This window comes from Mastomys coucha, unplaced genomic scaffold (assembly GCF_008632895.1).
Source record: "Mastomys coucha isolate ucsf_1 unplaced genomic scaffold, UCSF_Mcou_1 pScaffold6, whole genome shotgun sequence".
In the NCBI taxonomy this organism is placed as follows: Eukaryota; Metazoa; Chordata; class Mammalia; order Rodentia; family Muridae; genus Mastomys; species Mastomys coucha.
The window spans coordinates 71,291,648-71,301,039 of NW_022196912.1; the positions used below are offsets into that span (position 1 = coordinate 71,291,648).

A 9,392-nucleotide genomic window follows, 5' to 3' on the forward strand; every position below is an offset into this window, starting at 1 on the left:
CAGATGGTTGTGAGCCACCATGTGGATGCTGGGAATTGAACTCAGGCCCTCTGGAAGAGCAGTCAGTGCTCTTAACTGCTAAGCCATCTCTCCAGCCCTCTCTATCACTTTTAATAAATAAATTAAGGAGAACTTTAATCTTGAGAAATGTATTTTAAGAGGCTAGCATGTTCCATTCTGTAATTCTGCATTAAAGTTGATACTCATAACTTGGAGTGTTGTTCAAGAAGTACTTGAACAAATAAATGAATACATGAATGGATGAATAAATGAATGAATGAATCCATGAATTAATTTGCAGTCATTGAGCATAGGATGAGTTGGAGGGGAAGGTGTAGGGGGAAATTGATCAAAAGGCATTGCATACATCTGTTTCTCAAACAATAAATAAAAATATGCCCTTATACCTTAGACTTCTAGTCTTCCTGTTGCTACAAAACTAAAAGTCCCTGGGATTCACTTTCATTTTTTTTTTTTAACCAGATCTAGCTGTAGAGTCTTTACTGGCCTTAAACTTATGCTTTCACCTTCTCAGCCTCCTGAGTGCTGGGATCTACTTTCTCTGAAGTCTTTTGACATACGTTATGTAATTTGAGCCTCTTTAATTTTTAAACATCTGTGGGCTTTCCAGAGATGCTGTGATTATTAATCATTACTTTGATTTTATTGTGATCAAAGTGCTTATTTTTTGTCTGACTGGAATCTTTTCAAAGTTGCAGGGAATTTATTCAATGTCCCAGAATATGGCCTATCTTGGGTAGATGTGTCCATACATTTGCATAGCACGTTTACGCCTCTGTTGTGGAACGGAGTGTTCTATAACTGTCATTTGGGTCAGCTTGCTTCCTAACGTTATTGAAGACTTTCAGACACTTGATGTAATTCTGCCCACTTGTTTCATGAGTTATTGAAAGAGACGTAGAAATCCTCAGCTCTAATTGTGAGTTTCTCCTCTGTTCTTGTAGTTCTAACAGCACTGGCTCTGTCTATTTTGTAGTTCTTTCATGGGTCTTACAAACATTTAGAATTGCCAGGGCCTCTTGAATTCAGTGTTTTACTGCTGTGGGATGGTCCCGCTTTTCTCTCTTCTGGTTTACCAGCTTTCAGAAGTCTTTTTCTTTGTAACTATGAATGTAGAGTTCTTTTTACTTTTAGACTGGAATATGTTTCTTCCTCCTTTTATTTTTAGACCATCCACGTCTGCATAATTAGTGTGGGTTCTTGCGAGGAGCTGAATTTTGCTTTTACTTATTTATTTGGTCTCCTTGGAGGTCTTCACCTGTATACCTGTAATTGGAATGCCTAGAGTAGTTTCATTTATGTGATTAGGTTTATTGTTTTGCATGCGTAGAGGGGAAGATGCTGCATACTTAACCCAGGGCCTCTACCACTGAGCTACATCCTCAGCACTGGTACTGTAGGGTTGAAATCTGCCATCTTGCTGTCTCTAGATTGAGTGTTCCCTGCGATTTCTTTTAGCTTCTGCAAAAATTCTTAGCCTAGTTTGGGGCACACACCTTTAATGTCCACACTCTGAAGAGAGACAGGCCGATCTCTAAGTTTGAGGCCAGCCTGGTCTACATAGTAAACCTGGTCACAAAACACAAACAAAATAATACAAGAAACAAATAAACAAAAACACAAATTCTAACTTTTGGTGCTGCTTTTGTGGTTGCTTTGACACTGAGTTTGCCCTAGTCTACCTTCAAGTACTGCACCTCTCCATGTCGTACTAGAACCTGACAACCACACACCTCCGTCTTCTCCCATTTTTTTACATTATTGATGTCATATATCATACTTTGAAATATAAACTGTACAACAAGTGTTTATCACCTTTATTTTCCACAGTTAGCCTTTTTGTGTGTGTGTGTGTTTATTTTCTAAAGGTTTATTTTATTTTTATATTTACATAAAATACCATCCTATATTTTACTGTGTGCATATGCTTATGTCTGCACGGTGGTGTGTGTATGTGAGTGCAAGCTCCCACAGTCTGGTAGAGGGAATCGGTTTTCCTGATGCAGGTGGTTGTGAGACACTGAACATGGGCTCTGGGACCTGAACTGGGATTCTTGGTAAGACCAGCAACTAGTCTTAACCACTGAGCCATCTCACCAGCCCCAACAGTTACTTCTCAAGGATTTTTAAATACTAGAGTCTTTAATTATCACACACACACAGTCACTACCTCCTGAATTTCCACTTGCATTGCAAGCCATTATTTCTTGCTAGAGTTATTTTCTTTCTCCGAGAAGAACTACTTTTGAGAGTTTTTCTCCAGATTCCCAAGCACAGTGCTGAGATCAGTGAGAAGGAAGACAGTGTTGTCTGGATATGGGTCATCCCTTAGCCCTGCAAGTGTACACTCAGTCAGTCCTTCATACGTGGCTGCCCTATGTGCCCCGAAGGGAAAGGAGATGAGAATAAGAATGGGGAAGTGGCTGCTGGTCTTCTCTGTCTGTCCTCTCCACGCCTTCTCTCAGTGTGCAATGTTCCTCTCTGGCATTCTGATCCAGGCAGGCTGTGGTAGCAAAAGTCAGGTTTAAATTAGAAGCAGATCATACTGTGTTCCAGAAGAGATGATGGATCTCAATCTAGTAATTCTACCTATGGCTGAATTGAGGCCAAAAAAAGGTCAACATGAAATTATTAGGTAAGCTTCTCACTGGAAAATTTCAAAAACCCTTCTAGCTTTGTAAAACAAAGGTATTCTTATTTTACACCAAAAAGAAAGGGAAAAGAAATTTTCTACATTTTTAGTTTTTTTTAAATTCTACATCAAAAATGTTTAGATAAATCATATTTTGTAAGTATATAAGTACATAAAATAATTATATGATAACTTATACAATTCATTTATATTATTATTAGTTATTATTAATTACCAACTTATTAATTTATTTTGTTCTTTTGAGGCAGGATGTCTCTGTGTAGCTCTGAGTGTCCTGGAATTTGCTCTGTAGACCAGGCTGGCCTTGAACTCAGAAATCTTCCTGCCTCTGCCTCCCAAGTGCTGGGATTGAAAGTGTGTGCCACTACCATTTGGCTTATATACTATTTTATAAGTGTATATTTATAAATGTTCTTGTTGCACATTAATTTAATCTTGGAAATTAATGTTATCTTAGCAAAATATACAGCTGGTTTTTATGGTGCATGACTATAATCTCAACAATTGGAGCCTTAGGCAGCAAGATGACAAGTTCTAGGCTAACTTGGGCTACATAGTAAATAACTCTGTGCGTGTGTGTATGCATGCATATGTGTGTGTGATGGAGCTTGTCACTTAATCTCATGATCTGATGTTTATATTAATAATTATACTTATATTAATTTTTATCTATTTGTTGAGATTTTCAAACATGTAAAGTGTTTTGATAATACCCACTCCAACTCTCTCTGCCAACTCCCTCATCCCACCTAGAAACATTCCCCTTGCACTTTCATACTCTTAATTTTTGACACAGAGTATCATTCAGTAGGTATGGCTGACCTCCAACCCACTATGTAGACCAGACTGGCCTCTAAATCATAGAGCTAAGCCAGTCTGGGATTAAAGGCAAGCACCACTTCTTTTAATTAGTTTCTGTTTTGTTTTTTTTTTTTTTTTTTTTTTTTTTTTTTTTTTTTTTGTTTTAGTCCACTAAGTGCTGGTCACATGCAGAGCGCAGGGCCACCCACTAGAGCATGGGTGACCTACCTAGGGCACAAACCTATGCTCCATTTCCTGGCAGCCAGCCCCTCCTTCACTTTCAGACTTTGCACATCTGAAAATGTTTTTATTCCATTTTAATTTTTCAAAGACATGTTCATTAGATATAGCACTATAGGTGTCTTAGTTTGGGTTTTACTGCTGTGAACAAGCACCATGACCAAAGCAAGTCTTATAAGGACAATATTTAATTGGAGCTGGCTTACAGGTTCAGAGGTTCAGTCCATTACCATCAAGGCAGCATCCAGGCAGGCATGGTGCAGGAGGAGCTGAGAGTTCTACATCTTCATCTGAAGGCCACCAAGAGAAGACTGGTTTCCAGGCAGCTAGGAGGAGGGTCTTAAAGCCCAGACCCCCAGTGACATATGTTTTCCAATAAGGCTACACCTCTTAATAGTGCCACTCTCTGGGTCAAACATAGTCAATTCACCACAATAGGCGACAGCATAATTTTCCTTTCAGCACCTTAAAGGTGTTCCACTGTCTTCTGGTTTCCACTGTCTCCAGGGATGTTTAAGATCAAGGAGTATTGTGAAAGGTTCACTAGAGTCTCCACAAACTCCATCCAGACTTCTGTATGAAAAAACTTAATATTCTCTCTCTCTCTCTCTCTCTCTCTCTCTCTCTCTCTCTCTCTCTCTCTCTCTTTCTCTTTCTGTGTGTGTGTGTGTGTGTGTGTGTGTGTGCTGTCTGTCTGTCTTGGAAATGTGCCACTACCATGAATTCCAGGGATCAATGTGAGACCATCAGCTTTATACAACAAGTCTTTTTAATACCTTTATTCACTGGATCATCCCCTCAACACTGTTTTGTGTTTCACGACAGATTCTCACTATGTAGCCCAACTTTAAACTCTTCTTCTCAGCCTTGTGAGCACTAAAATTATTGGCTTGTATCATCATGCCTAGCTGGAAAGTTTGTGCCTGCCCCTAAAAACATTGCAGGCATGGCTGGCTGCTGTGTCCCATGCACATCAGTAGGTGGCAGAGAGGAGAGAGGCTATGTCTACACTCAGTGTTCTGACCTGTGAGCCTCTGAGTGATTAGTAGCCTAACACTCCCTGAACAAAGTGAGCCTGAGACTACCACCAGTCCCATGCTGCACAGGCCTCTATAGCTCCCAGGACTATGAGCAAAAAAGACAAAGACTAGAAGAATCCTGCCTGGGACCCACCCGAGACAACCACCAGACCAGTACCATGAGACCTGGACAGGGAACTGACCTGGGATGACCATCAGTCAGGCACCCACATGGGGCTGGGGGTAGACCATCCCCAAGATGACCCATGCCCCGTGCCATAATGCAAGAGCACAATGCAGCACTCTTGAGACCACTCTTGAGACAACCCCAGACACTCAGAGACCCTGGTTCCCTCTAAGAGAAGCAAGCAAGTGGTGGAGAAATGGGAGAGAAAGAGAAACAGAAGGATATGGGCACAATGAAGAGAGGCAGAACTGCAGACTCAAGGGTAGTGAGGAAATGCCTGATGTGAATAGCCAATGATGCCACCTGGGACCATGGTAGGGCCCTGGCCTGTGCTGCCACTAGGGGCCACATCTGGGTCCTTGACCCTGAAACAGCAGGGATCTGTTACAACCAAAGGCCAGGAGGACATCCCTGGTCTGGTCTGCTGCCTTAGGACAGGTTGATATTGAAGGCTGTGCAGAAATGGCCCTAATGCTCACCTGGGCACTGTGGAAGAGGTGGCCCTGGGAGCATGAGAACAGGAGAGCTGGCCCTGCCCCTCAACAGCTGCAGCATTTGGGAAAGTGGACCCTGTACTTGGCCTGGGCAGCACAGTAGAGTTGACTCTGGTGGTGGGGACATGAGTAAGCATAAGCATGGGAAAGCTGCCCCCTATACTTGTCTACCTTGTGGTGACATGGGCAAGGAAGAGATGTATAACCCCTTCACTTGAGAGAGTGGACCCTGCATCTTACCTGGGCAGAAGGGTAGACTGGTAGCGAGGATTGCTGGTGAGCTGGCCCCAAGGTCATGAGAGCAGTAGAGCCCATAGCCAACCAGCTCAGATACCTCTTCGGCCCAGTGTCAGGGGTTTGAATTGGCCCACTCCAACATCTACCCCATGGATGAACTGCTGGAGTACATTAGGGGCCAGTTGTATAGATCCCAAACTACAGGATCTCCTTGACACAGGGCACCAACAGGATATCTGAGGGGAGTCCCAGTAAGGATCCAGTATTGATAGTGTAGCAGAAGCCAGAATCCTTGTACCAGACCAATGAGCATTGCAATGGACATTTGCAGGCAAAGAAGTATAGGCAAAAGGGTATATTGTGAGCCACGCTACAGCTTCACAATGGGATTCTTTCCCCTGTTGGAGAAGAGGTTGAAAGGGCAGAAGGCAGGCATGAGGGAAGTGCACAAACAGAACATGCTCTGAACCACTGAGCCATCTCACTGGCCCATTTTTCCAGGTTTTAGATGAAACCAAGTCACAGATTGATGAATATTATGTAGTTAATAAGTACCAGAGAAGGATTTTGTTGTGAACATGAATTCTAAAATAGAAGAGAAGTCATGGTCTAATTGAAGAGGAACATTAAAGAACCTTCAGCTAGATATGGCTTATAACCCCAGAAACTGGGGGGGAGGTGAGGCAGGGGGACACAAACAAGCAAAGAGCAGTCTCTGCCTATCTACCATTTACATCTTAGAACCTGAGAGTTATTTGACAGAAAGATAATTTGAAATCTGATTACTACTCGGACTTTTGTATTGCTCCTCCTTTCTCCTAGCCCAACTCTTAAACTTTAATGTGTATAAAATTACTCTATCAAACTATATACACAAATTTCGTTACCATTTTAGGGAGTCATCCAGGTATTTTTATGTTACTGGATTTCTACATTTCCACATTTAAAGGCAAGGTAGTATGAGCTAGCACTGCTATTTCCACTCTTACAATGCTTCACTGAGTTTCAACTAACAATTGCCCATCACTTTGTGGAAATAGCATTGAACAAACTCACTCCTGGGAAAATATTGCCACCAGGTTTAGAGTACTTTCTTACAGCTTTTAAGGAGAGTGACTAATGTACCTAAAGAGCTGAACTTCTTCTTTGGAGTAAGGAAAATAACTTCTCAGAAGACAAAGTTAAACACAGAAGTTCGTCTAACACAGCAGCTCTCAAACTTCAGAGTGCACAAGAAGCATCAAACACTTGTTATAAGTGTATATGTTTGAGTGGATGCTCTGATTACAATAATAAAAAAAACACCTTATACCAGGCTAGGCCCTTCCAAGATAACAGCTACATAGCCTAGGGCACACACACACACACACACACACACACACACACACACACACATGCATACACACACGCATACACACAGGCACATGCACACCCATCATTACTTGAAGGCACCAGGAAGTTGTTCAAAGCAGGCATAACAATGAGTGGAGGAAGCATTCACTAGGTGAGAATTACCTCCACAAGCTGTCTCATGTGCAGGGTCTAGCACAGGGCACATGAAAGACAAAGCCAAAGAGCCAGTGCACTTATGTGAAATATCAAATGTTATAGTTGGAGGCAGAAAGAATATCTAACATCCTAGAATAGAAAAATTCAGGTATTCTAAAATATATTTGTCATAATGGCATGTTGTAATAAAAATGGGATACAAAACAAGAAATAATTCCTAAGATAAGAGAATACAATTAATCAAAACATACCTCAAGATGACCAAGATTTGGAAATAGCAGGAAAGTGTATTAAAATGTGTCCTCTCTCTTTCCTTCCTTATCATCCCAGCCTCCTCCAATATATTTATATCCAAAACCAAAATATTTCAATAGCAACTAAACAAATAGGGAATATTATCAAGTAAATAGTATCTGTTTTAAAAATCCAGTGGAAATTTGGCAACTAAACAACTGTAACACCTTAGATAAAAAAGATAAATCACTGTATGAGCTGAAGAGAAAAATTGGAAACAGTGGAACAACTTAAAAACAGATCAATAGAAAGCGTCCAATCTGAGTAGCAGAGTGGAGAAAAATAAAAGCAGGCACACCCCTGCAGCAGCACGTGGGGCATCAGATAAACGATCAAAAGCACATAGCCAACACACAGCTTTATGCTTCGTATTGTTAGACACCAAAAAGGAATTTCCCACTCACAATTTGTTTCCAGTCCTCAATCAAGATTATTACTATTGTTGGCACAAATATCTTAATTGCTATTGCTAAATAAAGGTATTTCTTGGTTTAACAGATTTTAAGAGATTTTGTGTGTTGGTTATATATATATATATATACATATTATGTGTATATATAATATATGTATAAATATATATGGTATAATATTTAATAATGTATATGTGAATACACACACACATACACATATTTGGACTTTTTTGCCTTATAGTGCAAATGATTGAGCCCAGGGCTCTGTACTTGCTAAGTAAATGTTCTATCACTGAGCTCCATCTCAGCTCTGGCTGTATTTATGGTAATTTCAAATATTATCAAACTAGCATTCATTTAATATTTTTCTCCTCTCTTTTCTTTTCTTTCTCTTTTCAGCCATTTTCTATTACTTGAGAATTTAAAGTATTATGTTTTAATGTTGTCATTGTCATTTCTGTCACTCTTCTTACAAATGATAACATTAAAATATGCATCTCTAGAACTAGGTGTGGTGGCATATGCCTTTAATCTCAGCACGCCGAAGGAAGAGGCAGGTAGATCTCTGAGAGTTTGAGGCCAGTCTGGTCTACAAAGTGAGTTCCAGAACAGTCAGGACTGTTACACAGATAAACCCTGTCTCGGGAAAAACAAAAAGAGCATCTTTAATTTACTCTGTAAATTACTTTAGTTTACTTTCTTTTTAAAAAATATTTTTAATGTATATAGGTATTTTATTTGCACATATGCATGGGCACCGTGTGTGCATACGATGCCACAGAGGCCAGAAGAGGGCATTGGATCCCTGGAACAGGAGTTACGGATGTTTGTGAGCCACCATGTGGCTGCTGGAATCAGACCTGGGCAAGCAGCCAGTGCTCCTAACTGCTGAACTATTTCTCCAGGCCTCTTGTAGTTTACTTTCAAACAACACTTCACGTGCCATGTAAATGGCTTACAGAAGTGTGGTTTGCCTTTCCTTCAAGCAATTTGTATGTTTTATTTCTATGTATGCAGAAAACAATCGATTATTAAAATTTTGTGCTGTTGTATGTTTTATTTCTATGTATGCAGAAAACAATCGATTATTTAAAAAACCCACCTTTTGTACTTACTCATAAACTAACGTTCTGAGGCACTCCTCATTCTTTTGGGTGAACCCTGTTTTCCTCAGAACTTCCTTAAACACCTTGTAGTTTAAATCTGATTGGTGGTGACATCTGTCCTCTTATTACCTGAAAAGACCTTAATTTTTCTTTTTGCTGTTGTTTTGTTTGTTTGTTTTTATTTTTTATTTTTGAGATTTAATACAAGAATCCAGACCACTAAGAAACATAGAATATAAAGGCATACAGATTAAATAGGTACTAAATTGGTGATAAACAATAGACCAGCAGATGGATGTTAGGTCAACTGAGTTGCATACTCCGTATGTAATATAGCGTATATCACACATAACCCATTTTTATTCCTCTGCCTAGAGCTTTCAGTATTTCTGTATCCCTCTCTTGCATCATAGGATTTTGG

General features: G+C 40.2%; 1 non-coding gene across 1 annotated transcript; it reads left to right on the top strand.

The window, feature by feature from the left end:
* Positions 1–4,637: 4,637 nt before the first annotated feature.
* LOC116081333 lies at positions 4,638–4,773 on the top strand. Its single transcript, XR_004114830.1, has one exon. It is a non-coding gene; the product is annotated as a small nucleolar RNA SNORA17 (small nucleolar RNA).
* Positions 4,774–9,392: the final 4,619 nt, after the last annotated feature.